Source organism: Sminthopsis crassicaudata, chromosome 1, assembly GCF_048593235.1.
Source record: "Sminthopsis crassicaudata isolate SCR6 chromosome 1, ASM4859323v1, whole genome shotgun sequence".
Lineage (NCBI taxonomy): Eukaryota > Metazoa > Chordata > Mammalia > Dasyuromorphia > Dasyuridae > Sminthopsis > Sminthopsis crassicaudata.
This window is the reverse complement of record NC_133617.1, coordinates 573801563-573826719: the sequence shown is the minus strand read 5'-3', so window position 1 is coordinate 573826719 and position 25157 is coordinate 573801563. Positions and strand designations below refer to the sequence as shown.

At 33.5% G+C, this 25157-nt stretch overlaps 1 protein-coding gene across 8 annotated transcripts in view; it reads left to right on the top strand.

The window, feature by feature from the left end:
- The window catches only part of ATG10 (autophagy related 10), a 330517-nt gene that overhangs the window by 100608 nt on the left and 204752 nt on the right, over positions 1-25157 (top strand). The gene's annotated exons all lie outside the window — the stretch shown is intronic.

The following is a 25157-nucleotide window of genomic DNA, read 5'->3' as shown; positions in this document are numbered from 1 at the left end:
AAGGAAAGAAGGGGCAGATCCTTGATAATATGGTAGTACAATAGTGAGGGTCCAAGCTACCTCAAATGGGGACTTTCTATACAATTCTAAATCTAAATTATAAAATGTGGAAACTATTACACAACACAACAATCTATTTTAAAAATAAAAACATGGACTTCCAGCCAAGATGGCGGCGTGGAGGCAGACAGCTGCTTGAGCTCTGCGTTTTCTCTCAGAACTTACTTCATGACAAGCCTCGGAGTTAATGCTTGACCGAGAAAGAAACCCACAAATAATCACCAAGAGACGACATCCTTGAAATTCGCCAGAGAAGGTCTGTGTTTGCTTGAACAGACTGGGTGCAGACAGAGGGCAGGCAAGCCAGAGCGAGACAGACAGCTCACACAGCTCAGACCTGAGGGGGGAGGGGTACGATCTCTGCCATTTCTGCCAAAAGGCTTTTACCCCAGTGTGGATACTCCCTCTTGACAGCAAGCCAGGAGCAGCAGAGAGGGTGTAAACACCGGAGGTGAAGAATAAAACCCCAGAAAGCTAGAGTCTCTCAGAACCCAGCCATCCCCAACCCCACCCAGAGTGACTCAGAGTATTCTTAGAGCCTCAGAGCGCAGATGCAGTGCAGCCATCGATGTCCTGTTAATGCCTCACTGCTGCCCTCCCCCCCAGTCTGTAGAGGAAGCCCATTAACACCATCCAGCCCCATCCCCCCGAAACAGACCCATTATTTCTCTTGTCAATTTGTTTTCTTCGATTCCCTGCCCTGACAAAATGAACAAAAAATTCAAAAGGGCTCTAACCATTGACAGCTTCTGTGTGGAGAGAGAGCAGACTTCAAATACTGAGGAGACTAAAAACAGACTATCCCCAGAGGAATCCCCTAAGGGAGATATGAGCTGCTCCTCAATACAAAAGAATCTCATAGAGGAAATCAAAAAGGCTCTCACAAGAGAGCTAGAAGAGAAATGGGAAGGTTGGCAAGAGAGCCTGGAGAAGTCATCCCATGCATTTAAAGACAGAGTGGATAAAGAAATCAAATCATTGAGAAACAAAATTAGTGAATTGGAAAAGGTAAACAACTCCAAGGAAAACAGGATTAGTGAGCAGGAAAAAGAAAACAGCTCTCTAAAAAATAAAATGGATAAAATGGAAAAAAAATTCCATAGAAGATAAAAACTCAATTGGACAATTACAAAAAGATATTTAAAAAAGTGAGTGAAGAAAATGCATCATTGAAAATTAGACTCAAACAAGTAGAAATGAATGAATCAAGGAGAAACCAAGAAGTAGTCAAGCAAAACCAGAAAAACGAAACAATTGAAAAAAATGTCAAGTACCTTAATAGAAAGACAACAGACCTGGAAAACAGATCCAGGAGAGACAATTTGAGAATAATCGGACTCCCTGGAGAATGTGAGGAAAAAAAGAGCTTGAACACTATGTTTGAGGAAATTATCAAAGAGAACTGTCCAGACGTTTTGGGTAAAATAGACATTGAAAAAATTCATTGATCACCTACTGAAAGGGACCCTAAAATCAAAACGCCAAGAAATATAGTGGCCAAGTTCAAGAACCATCAGACAAAGGAAAAGATATTGGAAGCTGCTAGAAAAAAGCAATTCAGATATGGAGGATCCACAATAAGGATAACCCAGGATCTAGCAGCGTCCACATTAAAAGAACGAAGGGCCTGGAATAAAAAAGTGTAAAGTAATGGTACTACATCTCATGAAGAGGCAAAGGTAACCTATTTTATCTGAGAGAAAGAAAGGAGGGAGATGAACATAGTGTGTGTCAATGGACATATTCGATTTATGGTGAAACTTCTTCTACTTCATTGAAAAGTGAGAGGGAAGGAGTAAACTAAGGGGAAGGGAATACAGAAATTGTGAGGAAAAGGGGTAAAATAAGGGAAGTAATTTTAAGGTGGGGGAGGGATACTAAAAAAGGAGGGCTGTGAAAAGCAAGTGGTATTCACCACTGGGTAGGGGGGTAAGAGGGAAGGAAAGGGGAAAAGCATAAGCAGGGGTTAACAGGATGGCAAGCAATATATAATTAGTCCTTCTAACCATAAATGTGAATGGGGCAAACTGCCTCATAAAGAGGAAGCAGTCAGCAGACTGGATTAAAAGTCAGAATCCTACTATATGTTGTTTACAGGAAACACACCTGAAACAGGGTGATACATTCAAACTAAAAGTAAAAGGGTGGAGCAGAATCTACTATGCTTCAGGCAAAGCCAAAAAAGCAGGGGTAGCCATCCTCATCTCAGATCAAGCAAAAACAAAAATTGATCTAATTAAAAGAGATAAGGAAGGGCATTATATCCTGCTAAAGGGTAGCATCAATAATGAAGCAGTATCAATATTAAACATATATGCACCAAGTGGTGCAGCATCTAAGTTCTTAAAAGAGAAATTAAGAGAGCTGCAAGAAGAAATAGACAGTAAAACTAATAGTGGGAGATCTCAACCTTACACTCTCAGAATTAGATAAATCAAACCACAAAATAAATAAGAAAGAAGTCAAAGAGGTAAATAGAATACTAGAAAAGTTTGATATGATAGATCTTTGGCAAAAGCTAAATGGAGACAGAAAGGAGTATACTTTCTTCTCAGCAGTTCATGGAACCTATACAAAAATTGACCATATACTAGAATATAAAAACCTCAAAATCAAATGCAGTAAGGCAGAAATAGTAAATGCATCCTTTTCAGACCACAATGCAATTAAAATTACATTTAATAAAAAGCCAGGTGAAAATAGACCAAAAAATAATTGGAAATCTTATACTAAAGAATGATTGGGTAAAACAGCAAATCATAGACATAATTAATAACTTCACACAAGAAAATGACAATAATGAGACATCATACCAAAATGTGTGGGATACAGCCAAAGCAGTAATAAGGGGAAGTTTTATATCTCTAGAGGCCTACTTGCATAAAATAGAGAAAGAGAGGGTCAAAAAATTGGGCTTACAACTAAAATTACTAGAAAAGGAACAAATTAAAAACCCCCAGACAAACACAAAACTTGAAATTCTAAAAATAAAAGGTGAGATTAATAAAATTGAAAGTAAAAAAAACTATTGAATTAATTAATAAAACTAAGAGTTGGTTCTATGAAAAAATGAACAAAATAGATAAACCCTTAGTAAACCTGATTAAAAAAAGGAAAGAGAAAAAGCAAATTGTTAGTCTTGAAAATAAAAGGGAGAACTCACCACTAATGAAGAGGAAATTAGAACAATAGTTAGGAGCTACTTTGCTCAATTTTATGCCAATAAATTCGATAACTTAGATGAAATGGAAGAATACCTTCAAAAATACAGCTTGCCCAGATTAATAGAGGAAGAAGTAAGTAGTCTAAATAGTCCCATCTCAGAAAAAGAAATAGAACAAGCTATTAACCAACTCCCTAAGAAAAAATCCCCAGGACCAGATGGATTTACATGTGAATTCTACCAAACATTTAAAGAACAACTAACTCCAATGCTATATAAGCTATTTGAAAAAATAGGGATTGAAGGAGTCCTACCAAATTCCTTTTATGACACAGACATGGTACTTATACCTAAACCAGGTAGGCTGAAAACTGAGAAAGAAAACTGTAGACCAGTTTCCTTAATGAATATTGATGCTAAAATCTTAAATAAGATATTAGTAAAAAGACTTCAGAAAATCATCCCCAGGATAATACACAATGATCAAGTAGAATTTATACCAGGAATGCAGGGCTGGTTTAATATTAGGAAAACTATTAGTATAATTGACCATATTAATAATCAAATTAATAAAAACCATATGATCATCTCAATAGATGCAGAAAAAGCATTTGATAAAATCCAACATCCATTTCTACTAAAAACTTTAGCTTGAGAGTATAGGAATAAATGGACTATTCCTTAAAATAATAATGAGCATATATTTAAAACCGTCAGTAAACATCATATATAATGGCGATAAACTAGAACCTTTCCCTGTAAGATCAGGAGTGAAACAAGGTTGCCCACTATCACCATTACTATTCAATATAGTACTAGAAACGCTAGCCTCGGCAATAAGAGCCGAGAAAGAGATTCAAGGAATTAGAGTAGAAAATGAGGAAATCAAACTATCACTCTTTGTAGATGACATGATAGTATACTTAGAGAACCCCAAAGACTCTGCTAAAAAGCTATTAGAAATAATTCAGAATTTTAGCAAAGTTGCAGGATACAAAATAAATCCACATAAATCCTCAGCATTTTTATACATTATCAACACAATCCAAGAGCAATTCCATTCAAAATAACTGTCGATAGTATAAAATATTTGGGAATATATCTACCAAAGGAAAGTCAGGAATTACATGAGCAAAATTACAAAACACTTGCCACAAAAATAAAGTCAGATTTAAATAATTGGAAAGATATTAAGTGCTCTTGGATAGGCCGAGCGAATATAATTAAGATGACAATACCCCCTAAAATAATCTATTTGTTTAGTGCTATACCAATCAGACTCTCAAGAAATTATTTTAATGACCTAGAAAAAATAACAACAGAATTCATATGGAACAACAAAAGGTCGAGAATTTCAAGGGAAGTAATGAAAAAAAAAAAAATTAAATGAATATGGTCTAGCTGTACCTGATCTAGAACTATATTATAAAGCAAGAGTCACCAAAACCATTTGGTATTGGCTAAGAAATAGACTAGTTGATCAGTGGAATAGGTTAGGTTCACAGGGCAAAATAGTGAATAAAAATAGCAATCTAGTGTTTGACAAACCCAAAGACCCCAACTTTTGGGATAAGAATTCATTATTTGACAAAATCTGCTGGGAAAACTGGAAATTAGTATGGCAGAAACTAGGCATGGACCCACATTTAACACCACATAATAAGATAAGATCAAAATGGGTCCAAGATTTAGGCATAAAGAACAAAATCATAAATAAACTGGAGGAACATGGGATGGTTTACCTCTCAGACTTGTGGAGGAGGAAGGAGTTTGTGTCCAAGGGAGAACTAGAGACCATTATTGATCACAAAATAGAAAATTTTGATTCCATCAAATTAAAAAGCTTTTATACAAACAAAACTAATGCAAACAATATTAGAAGGGAAGTAACAAATTGGGAAAACATTTTTACAGTTAAAGGCCTCATCTCCAAAATATACAGAGAATTGACTTTAATTTATAAGAAATCAAGCCATTCTCCAATTGATAAATGGTCAAAGGATATGAACAGACAATTTTCAGATGATGAAATTGAAACTATTTCCACTCATATGAAAAGAGTGTTCCAAATCACTATTGATCAGAGAAATGCAAATTAAGACAAGTCTGAGATACCACTACACACCTGTCAGATTGGCTAAGATGACAGGAACAAATAATGATGAATGTTGGAGGGGCTGTGGGAAAACTGGGACAGTGATGCATTGTTGGTGGAGTTGTGAAAGAATCCAACCATTCTGGAGAGCAATCTGGAATTATGCCCAAAAAGTTATCAAAATGTGCATATACCCTTTGACCCAGCAGTGCTACTCCTGGGCTTATATCCCAAGGAAATACTGAAGAAGGGAAAGGGACCTGTATGTGCCAAAATGTTTGTGGCAGCCCTTTTCATAGTGGCTAGAAACTGGAAAATGAATGGATGTCCATCAATTGGAGAATGGTTGGGTAAATTATGATATATGAATGTTATGGAATATTATTGTTCTGTAAGAAATGACCAACAGGAGGAATACAGAGAGGCTTGGAGAGACTTACATCAACTGATGCTAAGTGAAACAAGCAGAACCAGGAGATCATTATATACTTCAACGATGATACTGTATGAGGATGTATTCTGATGGAAGTGGATATCTTCAACATAGAGAAGAGCTAATCCAATTCCAATTGATCAATGATGGACAGAATCAGCTACACCCAGAAAAGGAACACTGGGAAATGAGTATAAACTGTGAGCACTGTTTTGTTTTGGTTTGTTTTGTTTTTCTTCCCAGATTATTTTTAGCTTCCGAATACAATTCTTCCTTTGCAACAACAACAACAAAATTCAGTTCTGCACATATATATTGTACCTAGGATATACTATAAGATATTAAATATGTATGGGAATGCCTGCCATCTGGGGGGGGGGGGAGGGAAGGAGGGGAAAAATTTGGAACAGAAGGGAGTACAAGGGATAATGTTGTAAAAAAATTACCTATGAATATGTACTGTCAAAGAAAATGTTATAATTATAAAAATTAATTAAAAAATTAAAATAAAATAAATAAAAAATAAAAAAATAAAAACATGTAAAACAACTAAAACATAAAGCTACTTTTCTTCTCTTGTTAGACTGTGTATGCCCTTACTTTCTACTCACATATCGCCTACTCTAAACAAGGCCTTACTACCTCTTTGCTGAGCAATAGCTTCTAATTGGCATCTCTGCCTTAAGTTTCTCTCTTCTAATATATCTTTCTCATAGTCATCAAAATGACTGTCTTAAACTCACTCTCAAACTCAGTAAAATCCAGTTGCTTACTATGACTTTAGAACTATAAACTATTCTGTTTGGCATTTCATTTCTTTTCCAGCTTTGTTATTCCTTTTTACTCGCTCTACCACCCAGCCAAACTGACCTTCTTTTTGTTGTTCAGAAACTATCAAAGTGGGCCACCAATACATTTCCTCTTTACCTTTTCCTCTGAGCCTCCTTTCCTTCATAGCTCAATACTAGTATCACCTTTTATATTAAAGTCTTTTCTGATGCTCTTGCTGACAGCACCCTATTCTGATAGCTCCTTATCCTCTATTGAAAGCCCTCACAAGGGATGGTACCAGGCAGGGATGAAGTGGGGGCAGGCTAAGGGAAGGAAGGGGTGTGTGTGTGTGTGTGTGTGTGTGTGTGTGTGTGTGTGTGTGTGTGTGTGAATTTGCCCTCCTTAGCCCATAGCTATTACTGTGCCATACAATAAACATGGCATTTAGACATGATTGGGATATTGAATCAATATATTTGATTTTTTTATTTAGAAATTTATTAAATTATTTTATTATTTTTATTAAATATGTATTTAGAAATAAATATGAAAGAATAGTAAAACTAAAATCTTGTAGAAAAATATAGGCCCTGGGATATCTGAGGTACCCCACAGAGGTTTGAGGTATGTGCTTTGTGTTTTGTGTATTCCTTTGTGGTTAGATATAGAGGGCTGGAACTCCGGAGAAATATACTTGAAACAAGGTGTTAACTCAGTGAATTGATGAAATGATGATTCTCTAGTTCACATATATACTTAGTACTTAATAGGGAGATGTAATGGTTTTCTAGTTCACACATATTCAGGATGCTGTAATGATCTTATTGTAATAGGGTAATTAAGGGCTGAGAGAATTGGAAATGAGACATTCCATCTTTGACCACCCTCTGGTGGGTCTCTCCTGCTTTCTTCACTCCTCTAAGGAGTGCTTTCTTCACTCCTAACACCAAGGACTCAGACTGATCCCCAGATCCTCCAGAAAGTTAACCCTAACATTACATTTGATATATAAATAACAATCACACATACACGTCCTTCAGCTGGATTCAACTGGTGCAGTTTTCTGTGTTCTTGCTGTGTGGATAAAATTATGCATACGCCAATGTAAAATTCATGCTATGCTCAAATTGTTCCCCAATATAATAATTCCATTAGAATAAATTAACATTTTTCAAACAAGCATTATAGCTGAAATGATATATACATATCTTTATTATGAGACTTGGTCTGGCATAGTAGAAGAGAGGTGATCACAGAATCATGAAGCCTTATTACTGGCTCTGGAACCCTGGGCAGAACATAATCTCTCTCTACTCTGGACAACTTTCTAAGACTATAAATTAAAGAACAGTTGCTGTATTGTACTGAAGAGAGGATATCTACACATGGGATATAAGGAACAATCAAATTCTTAATTATAGATACAGACTTAGGGAAGAATAGGTTTCGGCCTTCATTCTATTTAACTCCACAAGACAGGACTTTGATGGAACACATACAAAATGGTAGAGAGGAGCTTCCTGCTTAGTTTGTGTTACAGTTAGATGCTCTCTTAATTTGCAATTATGAGAATCAATGATTCTAATGGAGAACATTTCAGTTGTCCTAGAAAGCTGATGGGAGAAGAGATTTTTGAGAAAGTTTCTTTTTCATATACCATAATGTAGAATGACACGCTTTTGAACATTGTCAATATGCTTGACTATTTGTTCTTTTTTCTTCTTTTTTTTTTTTTTCCTAATGGGGAAAAGGAAAATGGGGTGGAGGGAAAATAAATGCTTGTTTATTGGAAAGTTCAATAAAATAAACCACACCAATTTGTCAATGAAATAAGTAGCCAATTTTAGCTCTGTTTAAGTTAACTGTGATATTGCTGTTAAACTTTTTATTTACTTGTGGATATACTATATAAAAGAAACATTTCCACTTGGATAGTTTGCCTACTGTTATACTAGGTTACTACCAAAAGAATGGTGATACTTTAGTTATTGTCTTATAGTCCAAATTTATCTAGGTTTTTGTCAGTGAAGCAAGTGGATTGGGATATTTTTTGTCATATTTTTAAAATAAAAGATATCATATTTTAAAATGAAAGTGATAGTTTCCTACTAAAGCAATAAATACTAGTGTTGATGATAGCATATTTGTGATGCTTTTAAGGTTTTCAAGCACTTTAAATACATTAACTCATTAGATCCTCATATTAACCCTGTGAAATAGATATAATAAGTATTTTACTGGTTTTACCAATAAAGAAATTGATTTTTAAAAAGATTAAGTGTTATTTCAGGATCACACTGCTAGGAAGTATCAAAGTAGTATTCAAACTCAGCAAAATACAACATGGTTTCAGAGAGAAGCACAAAGATACTTTTCTTCACTTTAGTTAAATAATTGAAATATCTAGATTTATATCTCTTTGGTTTTATGATTTCACTTGAAGATACTTTTCATTCCTGTAGTCATGACTAAATATTGCAATTCTCAATTTTCTGAGGATTCATAAGGGGACAAAAGTTAAACCATCTTCTTTCTAACATTGCATTTTTTTTTAAACCAATCTCTGCCTCTCCCTCCTTCTTCTGCCCTTCCTCCCTCCCCCCTCTGTTTCCATGTACATATTTGTGGCAGAAATGTAGAGTGATTAATGACAGTTGTGATTGTCTTTTTCTATCAGGAAAAAAGTTTTTTAATGTTTTGTGCTTTTTCTTTCTTTCTTTCTTTCTTTTTTTTTTTTTTTTTTTTTTTTTTGAAACCCTATTCACACTTCTTATCAGGTATTTACTTTTATTTTACCTTTATAAAGATGGACAGTGGAGGCATCCTTATCTCCTGGGACATAACTTCCTATATAATCCTATATAATCTGGAAAATTTCATTCAGTTTTTATATGAGCATTGGGATCCTCCCACCTTGTTGCTGGAATAGAATCAGCATCTGGTGCTTTACCACACAATAAGTAGCCTAATGGCATTCAGAACTTTGTCTTCAGTTGGAACTTCAGTTAGGAGTGATTGATTACAACTTGAGGTAAATGGTCAATAGCTTCAGGATCCACACTGATAATGAGATTGACATAGGCATTGCCAGAGCTTACTCAGTATTTGGGAAGCTCCAAAGGAAAGTGTGGGAGAGGAGAGTTACTAGACTGCCTACCAAACGGAAGGTCTGCAGAGCTTTTGTGCTGTGCTCATTGTTGTAGGCCTATGAAACCTGATCAGTATACCATCTCCATGCCAGGAAACGGAATCGCTTCCATCTGAATTATTTTATGAAGATTCTGAAGATCAACTGGCAGGATAAGATAGCAGACAATGAGGTCTTTTTTCAAACTAAACTGCCAAGCATTGCCACTGTACTGCAGAGAGCACAACTCTATTGGGCTGGCCACGTTCAAATGCCAAATGTAGTCTTGCCAAAATATATATATATATATATATATATATATATATATATATTTTTTTTTTTTTATGGAGAACTCACATAGGGCCAGTGCTCACGAGGTGGTCAGAAAAAGTGATACAAGGATACTCTTAAGGTGTCTCTTAGAACTTTGGAATTGATTGTATGACATGGGAGACATTGGCACAGAACTGCCCATCATGGAATGCTCTCATCAAAGAAGGTGCAAAGTAAAATTAAATTAGCTCAGAAGAAACAAGAGATGTTCAAAGTTAGAGAGTCCACCCCAAATATTTATATGGACTATTGGTGTCCGATTTGTGGCAGAGCATTCTGAGCTTGTATTGGTCTGATCAGCTACAGTTGGACATGCTGTAACTGGACTCTTAACTTAGTAATGTCATACACTTTATCATTTTTTATTGAACAATAATATTTCATAGCATCCATATAACATAATTTGTTCTTAACATCAATTCCATAATTAATAGAAATAATTCTTTCTAATTTTTCTAATTCATTGCTACCACAAAAAGAGGCTATAAATATATCTATATATTTAGTTTCTTATCCTGATATTTATTTCTTTGGGACATACGCTTAATAGTGATATTACTGAATAGTGATATATAGGTTATAGGCTTGTATAGGTTAGTGACTTTTGAGGCATATTTCCAAATTACGGTCTAGAATAGTTAGACCAATTCATAGTCACATACAGTGTATTAAGGCACTTATTATTCCTTAGATCTTCCAACCTACTGTCATTTTTCTTTTTTTTTTATCATCTTAGGTAGTCTAATAGATATACAGTAGTACTTCACATTTGATATAATTTGCATTTTTCTAATTATTAGTGATTTAGAATATTTTTTATATCTTGCAAATTTGCTAAAATTTAATATTTTGATTAGTTTTTAAATTTAACTCTGAATTCTCTAAGTAAATCATCATATTATCTACAAAAAGTGATAGTCTATTTCTTTTTTGCCTGTGCTTATTCCTTCAATTTCTTTTTTTTGTTATTGTGATGACTAGCATTTTTTTTTGCACAATACTGAATAGTAATAATGATTATAGGAATGCTTGCCTTTTCTCTGATCATAATGAGAAAGCTTCTAGCTTATCTCCATTACAATCGTACTGCCTCTTGGTTTTAAATAGATATTTCTTGTCATTTTAAGGGAAGCTGTAATTATTACTATGCTTTGGTAAGTAGGTGGTTTTTTTTTTTTTTAAACAGAAATGGCTTTTGTCAAAAGTGTTTTTGGGTTGGGTTTTTCTTTTTTGGTCAAAAGCTTTTTCTGCCAAATAATCTAATAATTTTTGTGGGTTTTATCATTAATATGGACAGTTAAGATTATTTTTCTTTATATTGGACTGGTATAAACCTAGCCTGGTCTTAGTCTATGATTTTTGTGATATATTGTAATTTATTGATATTATTTTATGTACAATTTTTGCATTGATATTCATTAGGGAATTATGTCTATAGTTTTCTTTCTTTTTTCTTTCCTGGGCTTAGTTATTAAGACCATGTTTGTGTCACAAAAAGAATTTGGTAGGAATTTTTATCCATTTTTCCAAACCATTTATATAATATTAGAATTAATTGTTCTTTAAATTTTTGGTAGAATTCATTTAAAATTCCTCTATTCCTAGGGTTTCTTTCTTTGAGAATTTATTTATGACTTGTTTGATTTCTTTTTCAAAGATAGGGTTATTTAAGTATTCTATTTCTTATCCTGTTAATGTGGGCAATTTGTGTTTTTATAAATATCAATTCATTTAATTTATATCGTTAATTTTGTTGTCATGTAGTTGGACAAAACATCTATTAATTACTTTTATTTCTTTTTCATTGTCTGTAAATTCACTTTTCTTCTCATTTTTCTTCATAGGTAATTTGATTTTCTTTTTAAAATTTAATTAGCCAATGACTTGTTTTATTGTTTTGATTTTCTTTTCTCCAATAATCACATTTTAATTTTAATTATTAGTTAAATAGAATTTTTAATTTCAATTTTGTTCATCTCTCTTTTGATTTTCAGGATTTCTATATAGACTGTTTGAAGAAGATAATTTGTTAGAACTGTTTTTCAGAAGACATTGTTACCAAATCAGGACAGATTTTTTTTTGTTGTTGTTGTTGTTGTTAAGAAATTAAGGAAAAGCTCAAGAGGGTTTTAAGGCAGTGATTCTAAAGTATTCTCCTGATAAAGTTTCTAAAGACAAATGGCATCTAATTTTATATACTGATACAATTAAGTTTTTAGACAACTCCCTGGCTTTCTTTTGTCATTAACATTTTTGTTTTCTGTGTACTATAATTTACCAATAGTCTTTGCTAGTTTAGACTGTTCATTTTAAATTAGAAGTTCTTAATTTGGGGTTTATGAACTTAAAAAAATATTTTGCTAGATGTATATTTTATACATTCAAAAATGCATAAAATTCTGTTTTATTTCATTCATTTAAAAATATTATCCTGATAAAGGGTCCATGAATTTCATCAGACTGACAGAGGGACCTATGGTTCTAAATATGTGAAAAACCTTTTTAAAAAAAAAAATAACAACAACAACTTGGGGCAGCTAAGTGGCACAGTGGATAGAGTACTAGCCCTGAAGCCAGGAGGGCCTGAGTTCAAATCTGGATCAGACACTTAACACATTTTAGTTGTATCTTCCTGGGCAAGTCACTTAACCCCAATTGCTTCAGCAAAAAAAAAAAAAAATCAAAAAAAATTTTTTTAATAGTATTTTTATTTTTAAAAACTTTTTTGAAAATTTTCAAAATATTTGTTAAAAATTCAAAAAATTAAAATTTATTTTTCAAAACAAAATTTCAAAAAGAAATTTGCAAAGATAGTTTTCAACATTCACCCTTGCAAAACCTTGTGTTCCAATTTTATTCTCCTTCCCTTCCCCAGACAGCAAGTAATCCAATATATGTTAAACAAGTTAATTGTTTAGTACACTTCTTTCCACAATTATCATGCTGCACTAGAAAAATCAGATCAAAAAGGAAAAAAATGAGAAAGAAAGCACAGTCTTCTCTCTGGGTGCAAATGGCTTTTTTCATTACAAGCCTATTGGAATTGGCCTGAATCATCTCATTGTTGAAAAGAGCCACATTCATCAGAACTTGATTATCCCATGATCTTGTTGCTGTTTACAGTGTTCTTTTGGAAGAACCCATGTTTTAAAGGAAATTTATGCGCTTTTTTTTTTTTAAATCTAAGATTATTTTCCAATGATTATTCTAGCATTAGGCAGCAACACAAAAATGACTGTTAATAAATACTTGTTAGTTTGTTGATTTGATAGACTAAGTGCTTTTTATATGCCAGACACTCTTCTAGCTACACAAATACAAAGAATGAAGCAAAACAATACTTATTCTCAAGAAGTTAGTTTCTGTGCAAATAAAAAGGAAACAAGATGGAAAGAGAACCTCTTCAGCACATTTTCTCTTCTAGTATGTACCATAAGTTATTATGACCAATATGTCTCTTCTTCAGTTTAGTTCAATTCCTCAAGTAGACACTATGTGCGATATAGTACTCCAGTCTCTCTAATAGGAAGTTGCTTCTTCAAGAACCTGTGATTTCAGTGGTAGAGTAGCCTTCATTGATCTTGATTATAACCTTTCCATAACTCAGTTGATGATCTTTAAGAACTGAAAGGACTGAAACTTTTATCCTCTCTTGGCCAACCTGGTAATGAGTGTCTCTAAATTTTTTTAAGCTAGTCCTTGGACTTAGCAGACATGGGTTCTGTCACTGGACCCATACCTGAAGCCTTTCAACTCTGTTGGATCCGTATAAAGTTATATTATACTGGCACAACTTTTGAAAGCCAATCTTATATATCATGGGGGAATTAGAACAGGACTTTAGTAGAAGTATCACTTAATAATTTGTAGCAATATCAGCCACTACCAATACAATGACTGCTATAGTTAGGTAGAAAAGTTGGAATAATGTGGTTCCAAATGCAGTGCCACTACAAATATTGGGCTTTTTAGACTTCATCTTAACAAATATAATACCTGGTGCCTGGCTTAATAAATATCGAACAGGCAATAGTTGGATTGTTTCGCTTTTTCCTCTTCAGCAAAGATTTTTGCCTCATTCTTTTTCCTATGGTTTGATTACAATTGTCACTCAAGCTTTTCATTTAAAAATGTCTCAGAAATAATCTTTTCATATTATTAAATGTTATTCCTGTTTGCAATTTTCATAAAAATCACACATATAAAAGTAGAATTTAATTTGATGGATAACAGACAAATTTTTTAAAAACTCAGAAATGGATGTCTTTTAAATTTAAATTTTGCGTGAATTTTGTGCCAAGGATTGATTATGCTTGCCACAGATAAATATTATAAAATATCCCTTCATTTCTGTCAGGACAACTTGATCTTGATATGTAAAAAATCTATTGATGTTCAGGTACAAATGTACTTGTAGGACAGACTCTGTCAGCAGAATTATTGGTAGATTTGTGATAATTAATGAGCTTCAAGACCTTTAAAGAGACTGTGTAAAGCAACATTATTTAGTGTTTTCATTCGTCATGTCTCAAGAGATACCTCAACTCTGTGCAAGGCAAAGACTAATTCTGATTAGTTACGTTTTCTAGTATTCTGAAACAGATTTAGTTAAACTACAGTTTTGAGGATTTTAAAACATGTTTCAGAAGTATACATTGCTTTTTATATTTTTGTACGGTAAAATTGATTTATAAAAGGTTGAACCATTATGCCCAAAGAATATTGAACCATTATGCTCAAAGCATATTGAAAAAAGGATGTATTTTAAGCCAGGAGCAAGGTGTAGGGGCATGTCATTGTGCTCTGGGCTTGCTCCTGTTCTGTATAACACTTTTATCAGTGACTTAGAAGAAGATATTGATAGTATACTCTATGTATAAAATTTGGAGAACTCAGATATGTGGGAGATAGGTAATACAATGGATGAGAAAATAAAGATTAAAATTTGTTTCAGATTGAAACTATTTCTAGCCATATGAAAAGATGCTCAAAGTCATTATTAATCAGAGAAATGCAAATGAAGGCAACTCTGAGATACCATCCACACCTGTCAGATTGGCTAGAATTACAGGGAAAGATAATGCTCAATTTTGGAGGGGATGTGGGCAAACAGGGACACTCATACATTGTTGGTGGAATTATGAATACATCCAACCATTCTGGAGAGCAATTTGGAACTATGCTCAAAAAGTTATCAAACTGTGCATACCCTTTGATCCAGCAGCATTACTACTGGGCTTATATCCCAAAGAGATTTTAAAGAAGGGAAAAAGACTTGTATTTGCAAGAATGTTTGTGGCAGCTCTCTTTGTAGTGGCCAGAAACTGGAAACTGAGTGGATGCCCATCAATTGGAGAATGGCTGAATAAACTGTAGAATATGAATATTATGGAATATTATCATTCTGTAAGAAATGACCAACAGGACGATTTCAGAAAGATCTGGAGAGACTTACATGAACTGATGCTGAGTGAAATGAGCAGGACCAGGATATCATTATATACTTCAACAACAATAATATATGATGATCAACTCTGATGGACAAGGCCCTCTCCAACAATGAGATGAACCAAATCAGTTCCAATAGAGCAGTAATGAACTGAACCAGCTACACCCAGTGAAAGAACTCTGGGAGATGACTATGAATCACCATATAGAGTTCCCAATCCCTCTAATTTTGTCTGCCTGCATTTTGGATTTCTTTCACAGGCTAATCGTATACTATTTCAAAGTCCTATTCTTTTTGAACAACAAAATAACTGTTTGGACATGTATACATATATTGTATTTAACTTATACTTTAACATATTTAACATGTATTGGTCAACCCGCCATCTGGAGGAAGGGGTGGGGGGAAGGAGGGGAAAAATTGGAACAAAAGGCTTGGCAATTGTCAATGCTGGGGCAGCTAGATGGTGCAATGGACAGAGCACCAGCCTTGAATTCAGGAGGACCTGAGTTCAAATCTTGTCTCAGATACTTAACACTTCCTAGCTGTGTGAGTGTGAGGGCAAGTCACTTAACCCCAGCCTAAGGGGGAAAAAAACCAATATAAAGTATAGTAGGAATAACTATAATTTTTGAACAATCAGTTGTACAAAAAGAGAGTTTTAGCTTGAGAGAAGTTCAAGCAACAAAACCCCTGTTTCTTTAGGTGACCACAAGCATTATCAGGCTAAAGCATAATATGTAGGTGCTTTAAAGGGAAGAATAATGTCCAGATCCAAAGAATTTATCGTACTATACTCTTAGATAGTCAGATCACATTTGACACATTATTCTTGATATTTAAAGAAGGACATTAATAAAACAGAATGTTCCACAAGTAGATGAACATTGGTGAAAAATCTAGAAGTGACGTTTCTTGAAGAACAATTGAGAGAATTGGCTATAATTATATATATTTTCTAGAAGATATCATATCTATCTTTAAATATTTGAAAGACTGTTACACAGAAAAGAGTTAATAGACATTTTGTTTGTCTTTAAGGACAAAATAGGACAAATGAGTGAAAATTAATTTGATAATTCAACATATCTAGGACATCACTAGTATGTTCAATTTTTATACCCTCTATACTTTGCTATCCTGTTATAGTTCTTTGAACAAGTCTATGTCTTTCAAAAAACAATTTAGATGACCTACCAGTCCTGTTCTAGGCCTTCCTGTGGTTCTTCATATATTTTGTACATATCCATGGAATGTTCAGGCACTGTCCAATCTCTGTTACTTATCATAGTACTTGAGAGAATAGATTAATTCATTCTTGTTATTTATGTCTCTGGTACCTAGCATGGTGCTTGCCAAATAGTAAGTTCCTGATAGATGTTGAATAATTGATCACACATTGCATGATAAATAAATTAGAAATTCTTTGAGGGCATGAACTTTTAACTTTTGTATTTGTTTCTTCCCCACTCCCTAACATGTGGCACAGTATACTGTTTGACACAGACTAGCACTGTAACAATTGCTGGTTAATTTATTGTTGGCCTATCTCTCATTTGTATCCTTGATAGTACCTTTTATGGTTGTCCAGGTAGATGTACTGCTGAAATTGTATCAGTCTTGAAATTCTGCAAACAAGACAAAGAAATAAATGATTGCAGATAAATTTAAGGGTATAAAGTTTTCCTTGGAAAGGCAAATAAAGGAGTTAGCAGAATCAGTTTTATTGTTTAAAGTTAGCAAGAAATATCATTTGATAAGCCATTTGATCATTTTGTATTGTATTGTACTTCATACATATTTGTGAAAAATATTGCCATAAAAGTAATTGCAGTTTATACATCAACATTGCATTATGCAGGATGAAGAAATAGTCATATTGTAAAAAGAATTTGATACTTCAAATCAGATCAACTCAGTTTGATAGCGTATTAAATCCATCAATTATTTATTCAGCCATTCTCCAATTGATGGGCATAGGTAAAGATAGTGAGAAATATAAAATATGAATTAGGAATAAGGAAGAGGCCAAAGAATTGCACAGAAGCCTTTCACATATCATGAATACTGTCTATTAAAGAAAAATTAGTATGGTGTTAAACATGGCAGGTAAAAAATGAATGTATTTTGAAAGTCAGGAAAGAGAACTCCTTATTGAAGTAAAAGTAATTCCTGAATTGATTGTCTATATCTAGATAGACCACTGACTTGTTAGAGCAAAGATCAAAATTGGCACTAAGTTGGAAGAATAAAAATGAGTATAGGATATGGCACGCAATTAAAATAACTCCAACATGAATTAAGCTCCAATCTGCAATTTTAGCAGCTCCAAGTTACTGATGATTGAAAAATAGGATATGGATGGAAGAAGAAACAGATACAGACTAAAATAATTTCAAAGAACCATAACCAGTATAAATCAGTTTCTATAACAATGAGAACCAGAGAGCTTATAAAGTGTTTTAGTTGACATGCTTGCCAAGTGAAAAGATTTGTCAGCCAAGGGTAACACCATTTTAGAATCTAAACTCATTTGTGAAATATTATGGAGGATACTAGAAGATTGTGATCAGTGTTGCCTCATAAAGCAAAGGCGCATTAGAGGGTAAAACCAATTTTAAAAAGCTTGGTGAGAGATCCAGCTAAGGGGTCACTCCAAGGTCATTAAAGGGTGAAAACAAAAGGACCACAAATAAAAGATATACAGTGATTTTTATGATAAACGTTCTTTCTTTCTTTCTTTCTTTTTTTTTTTAAATTACCAAGGATAGTAGCACTACCACACTTGTAAATTTATGGTTACTTTGTAATACTTCCATGATCTTCATGTTAAGAGATGGGAAAAATAATAAAAATAATTTATATGACATTTTATAATTGCAAGATGTATTCCTTACCAATTCTGTGAAGTAAGCAGTGTAAGTAAGCAGTGTAAGTATCATTGTTCCCAGTTTATAGAAGAAGAAACTGAGGCACTGAGGGCAGTTGACTTTTGCTTGATGTTTTTTGAGAAGTATTACTTAACCTATGCAGTCTTTTAATTTGTGTAATGATAATTTTTGTGACAATGAGTTTTACAATGTTTTAACATCTCTGTTTTACCAGTGATAGAGAAGGCTATTGTATAGGTTAGAACCGTTAGATATAGCCTGAAGAGAAGAATAATTATAGCATAAACTAATTTTTTTTCAGATTGCAGCTGAGCACTTCATTAGCATTTATATGTTGATATGTTTGGCTAATAGTTTGTTTTAATATAATCTTTTAATCATTATAGAGTTAAGAAACTAAACATTTTAAATTTGAAATAATAACAAAGTGCCATTCATAATTTTTAACAAAAATTTTTCTATTCCAGCAGCTTTTGTTGGAGATAGAAACCATCCTTAAATAAGTAAATAGGGACAGCTAGATGGCTCACTGGATAGAGCACTAGCCATGAAGTCAGGAAAACCTGAGTTCAAATTCTGCCTCAGGCACTTAATACTTTCTAGCTGTGTGATCCCAGCTGTCTCACAAATAAATACTTTTTTTGTTTGTTTGTTTGTTTGTTTTTAAAGTGGCAGCAGAAGCTCACTATGATAATTTGATGATCATCAATGGGCATATTCATCAGATTTTAGATTTTTCATTTTAGTTATGCATAACTTCTTGAAGAAATAAATAGCAAATTATAGAACATTTCATTTTGATAAATTCACTCTTATACTCAATAGTTTAATTAAGCCTTTGGAAATTTTAGAGAAACTAGTTGAATGACATACAGGAAAACTTTTATTCAAAAGATTAAAATAAATAACATTGTGATTATCTAACATATAGGACTAGAAACCATATAGTGTTGACTATTGATGATAAACATGATTAATACCCCTTTTAGAGAATATTTGGTGTTGATTTCTTAAGTGATTGAGTCTGTTTAAGAATTCAAATTTAGTTGACATATCTTTGAATTATTTTTTTTATCTCTAACTTCTTCATTTATTTGAATGCCTTCCCCTAAATAGGATTATTCTGGTCCTGATTTTTGATTAATATAAGAAAGTTATCCACACATATTTCTTAAAAGAAATTACTAAATAGTCATGGTATTGTCTTGGTTTAGTTTCTTTTGTTTGAGATAAATAATACAACTAATGAAATTTAATTTCTTTTTTGTGAAGAGATACAAGGGATGGTTATTAAGCACATTTTCTTTCTGTTTTCACTGTTAAAAAAAGTCAGCAATCTTAAAATTTCTTTTTTCTTCTAGGCCTCAGGATATACGTGCAGACTGCTTTTTTTTTTAAATTATGAAAATGATAAAGTCATAAAAACAGCAATAGTATGGTAGGCTGAAAAAGGATTTTTACCCTGGGGCTTTCCACTAAATGGGACTTTTGTCAAACTAATACAGATAGAAAGTTTCAGAGAAATCCTCAGCAATAGCCAAAAAAGAAAAATACCTGCTTCAAATTTCTTGTAGAATAAACATAAGAACCAGTGTCATACAATGATTTCAACTGCCAATGGTCCTTATTGCACATTGGAAGAGTGATGGTGCTTGGAGTAATCAAAACTTCAAATATGTCATTTGCCTTAAGGATTTTAAGTGGATTTTTGGATTTTTTTTTTAATCCAAAAGAGATTCATATGTCCAAATATTGTTATTTATAATTGACTGAATAAATCCTCCACTGAAATAATGTGCACATTATTATTCATTTGATGTATGAAAGTGATTCTAGGTTCACAAAGGCAATGCCAGTAGAGCACAATCTTTGAGATACCCTCCCAAAGTGAAGGGCCTCCAAGATAGCCTTAGCAAAGAGCTCTGTCTATTGTATGATGACCAACTTGGCCCAATTCTGAAAAATTCATTACAAGGTTTGCTGCCGGATGGTGAATTTTCATCATTTGGAACTCTTGAATATCATATACAAAGTTATGGAAGTGTTGTTTTCTATTTTCATAAACAGAGTATCTATATTGGTGAAGTACAGATTCATTAAGAATTAAGAATATTAATTAAGAAATAGAATAATTGATAAAATAGTTCTCAATAAATGCTAATTATTTCTCTTCAAATAATTATTAGCTTTAAGACAAAAATAGGTAAATGGTCAATGAAAATACTAAGTAAAAAATATGAATGTGATTGTACCAAGTATACTTTGCTAAGTAATTAATATGCTAATTATTAAAACCAAGTTAAAATTCAGGGAAGTCATATGTATTTAACATACGTAAAAATGAATGGAGATGCACATTGTAGGTATTCAGTAAATGTTTATTCCGGATGATAATGATAAATGAGCTTTCTCAAGTCATTAATTCACTGATTCCTGATCCTAGTTTTGCTGCACCCCAGGATGTCTGCAATTATCTGAAGAGGTATTATGAAATTCTAAAGACAAAATAAATATTAATTCACTTTCATTTTCAAAGTAAATTCACATTTTATAGTGCTGTTAAAAGCTTTATTAATTTATTTATTTTTAGGGAAAGAAGGACACCATGAAAACAGTGATGCAAATAACAGGAAAGTAGGACTTCCAAAGGGCTTTGTGGTTTCTATATCTTGATTCTATCCATAATCTCAACTTTGGAGTTGTTGGAGAAGCAGGGTTGTGTAATGGATAGAGGCCTTAGAGTGAGAATGGATTCAAGTCTTTCCTTTGATATATACTGGTTGTATGACATGGAGCAAGCCACTTAACCTCTTAGTAACATAGGCAACTCTCAGAGATACAGATTTCAGAAATGTATCAGCAGGAGGAATTTCCCAATTAAGATTTACCTCTAACAATGAAATAAAAAAACCAAAAGAAAAAGAAATAAACCAATTGTGTGGCTGTTAGCATTTCAGCTAGTTTGTTGATTATAGATAGTTAATAAATCAGCTGAGATGATGGTGGGAATAAGAGCCATGGGAGGTTTGAGGAAGGAAGAAAAGGTTTAGAATACCCACTGAAGAGAGTGGGATAATGAATTAATAAGGAAGCTATAGTAGGATTGCTATAGTGAGGGCCGAGTTGAGGATGTGTTACACAAATTTGTAATAGATTCAGTCTGAATGATTGCTTGATTTTCTCCCATCTTTATTCAGCAGCATGTGTATAGGAGTGGTGAAGTGGATGAGAAGCCTTAACAATAGAAGAAGGAAATCTCATTCCCCAAACACTTTCCTCTTCTTCCCTCAAGGTGTAGGTTTAGCAGAAGTTAGAAGTCCTGGTGTCAAAGGGATAGTCTCTCCTCTTTACAACAAAAATTCTCCATGTTGTGGTTGGGAGATCAAGGTAGCAGCAAGAGTAGAAGTTGTCTTGTTGTTGCCACAAATAGAAATCACCAGACTCAAACCTTTTGGGCTTTCCAAGGGGACAGGAACTGTAAAAGATGCTCTTCTCACCTGAGTCTTGAGATAAGTATGATGTGAAGGATTCCTGGACACAGGGGGAAAATAACTTTGGGGTAGATGAAAATTGCTGGGCAGGAACTCTTGCCTTTTTCTCTCAAGAGGTGAAAAGTTCGGGATCAGAAGAAGATCTGGTCTCAACAATCATAGTTGTCAGGAATTCGTTAACATGCTTCATCATGAGGTCTCTAGAATTGTGATTTGTCATTGCAGTGATTAAAGTTTTTTAGAGTTTGTCTTTACAATGTTATTATTAGTGTATAAATTGTTCACTTGGTTTTGCTTATTTCTTTCTGTTTCAGTTTATACATGTCTCATATTTCATAGAAACTTATCTCCAAAATTTCTTATAGTACAATACTATTTGTTTATACCACATATCATAATTTATTTAGTCATTCCTTGATTGATAGATACTTACCTAGTTTTCAATTTTTTTTGCCACTGCAAAAAGAGCTGCTATGAATATTTTTCATCTTTTCCTCCTTCTTTTGATCTCCTTTTGGTTGTAAGCCTAGAAATATTGTAGCTAGGTCAGCGGAAATACATACTTTATTAACTTTTTGGGAATAGTTCCAAATTGCTTTCCAGAATGGCTATACCAATTCTCAGCTCCAGGAACAGTGCATTAATGTTCCCATTATCCCTCTGTCCTTTCAACATTTGTCATTTTTCTTTTTTTGTCAATTTTGCCAATCTTATGAGAATGAAGGAAAACCATCGAATGGCTTTAATTTATATTTCTCTAATTATTAGTGATTTGGAACATTTTAAGAGATATGGCTATTGCGAGTTTAAATTTCTTCCTTAGAAAATTTTCTGTTTATATCCTTTCACCAATTACTATGATTAGTTTTCATTTAGAATGCTTAAGGAAGGAAGGAAATAAGCACTTACTTGCCTACTATATTCCAGTAACTATACTAAATGCTTTAAAATGTATTTGATCCTTACAACTCTAGGAGGTAGGTACTATTGTTATTTTTATTTTACATATCATTTTACATTTTACATGTATTTACATTTTACATTTTACCCTGCCACAGAGAGGCTGACTTGCTCAGGAGTCACACAGTTAATAATTGCTTTAACGCTAGATTTGAACTCAGGTTTTTCTGACTCCCAAGTTTAGTGCTGTATCTGCTTCACTATCTAGTTTTCTTTGCAATGAATAAGCCTTTACAACAATAAACAAGCTTTTACAATAAAAACAATACAAATATCTTAGTTCTTTGGACATTTTTTCTGTGTTTGAATTGTAAGATAATATGGCAAAAGAACTCAATTGGCTGAAAGTATATATGTTAGCAATCACAGATTTAGAACTGGATGAGACCTTGTAATTCTGGAGAAACTGAGGCAAAATAGAGATTAGAGAATTTTTAATATTTTATTTGAATTTCTGAGAGGAAGAGATTGTCTGGGGGCAGAGCAGAATCCATTTTGCCCTCTGGGGTGAATTGGACTTTTGTCTCAAAATATTCAGCATCACATGTGAGATTCCAAGGATTTTTATAGGGCTCTAGTGATCAGGGGACACAAAGGTGGGGGGGGGTGGAATGGAGTGAGCACTGGTGAGTGGGAATTTCCCAGAATGGACCATAAATCTGGTTCTGACAGGTTGGGGGGTGAGGATCACAAATTCTTGATAACTTAGGAGGACTTGGAGCCAGGATGTCTGAAATAAGAAGACCTCCCCCTTATCTGAGATTAAATATTTATGGTTTATGACCCTAGAGTAATCAGCCCTAAGTTATATCAGTCCTAATAATCAGGAAGGGAGTTGCCACCAGGGGGATTGAGGCAAAACAATTTAGGGAAACTGAGGCAGAACAATAAAAGGAAACCATGACACAACAATCTTAAAGATCATCTTACCCAAATCCCTCATTTCATTTTAATTATTTACTCATTCATTTGTTCATCTATTGCCAGAATTTTTTTATTATAGTTTTTTATTTACAAGATATATGCATGGGTAATTTTTCAGCATTAACAATTAATTGCAAAACCTTTTGTTCCAGTTTTTCCCCTTTTCCCCCCATCCTCTCCCCTAGATGGCGGGTTGACTAATACATGTTAAATGTTAAAGTATAAGTTAAAATACAATATATGTATACAGTTATTTTGCTGTACTTTGAAATAGTATACAATTAACCTGTGAAGGAAGTAAAAAATGCAGGCAGACAAAAATAGAGGGATTGGGAATTCTATGTTCATATTCATCTCCCAGAGTTCTTTTGCTGGATGTAGCTGGTTCAGTTCATTACTGTTCTATTGGAACTGATTTGGTTCATTTCATTGTTAAAAATGGCCACATCCATCAGAATTGATCATCATATAGTATTGTTGTTGAATGGCCACATCCATCAGAATTGATCATCATATAGTATTGTTGTTGAAGTATACAACTATCTCCTGGTCCTGCTCATTTCACTCAGCATCAGTTAGTGTAAGTCTCTCCATGCCTTTCTGAAATCATCCTGCTGGTCATTTCTTACAGAACAATAATATTCCATAATATTCATATAACATAATTTATTCAGCCATTCTCCAATTGATAGGCATCCACTCAATTTCCAGTCAAATTTTTTTTAAAATTTCGTGGTGTCCTCCTTCATATTTCATTTTCAGATTCTCCTATAAGGAATTTGTTTAAATGATTTAACTCAGTGTTGTACCAAGCTTAGTATAAACTCATTTCTATCTGAACAATTTTTCCTTTCATGTGGGAGAGGAAAATAGGGAGGAGGAAATATTGCATATAATCTGTTACTCTCCTCAACATTTTTTAAACGAATTTATGTCATAAATTGCTCTAGTTCTTGGACAGGAAACCTCTCTCTTTGGCAGAATAAAATTTTTGATGAATAAAGTGGTTTATAGGTTCTTTGGCCTTCTTATTATGGTTATTGTCTTAGACCATTTGAATTTTCTTTTCTTTTTTAAAAATAATAGTAGCTTTTTATTTTTCAAAATACATATAGATGGTTTTAAACATTCACCCTTGCAAAGCCTTGTTTCAAATTTTTCTTCCTTCTCCTCACCCTCCTTCCCTAAACAGCAAGTAATCCAATATAGATTAAACATGTGCAGTTCTTCTAAACATATTTCCACATTTATCATGCTGCGCAAGAAAAATCAGATCAAAAGGGGAAAAAAATGAGGTGAAAATACTGTGCTGTGATCCATATTCAGTCTCCATAGTTTTCTCTGTGGATGCAGATGGCACTTTCCATCATAAGTCTATTGGAATTGCCTTGAATCAACTCATTGTTGAAAAGAGCCAAGTCCATCACAGCACCTGCCTCATTTTAGAGATGAAAAAACTG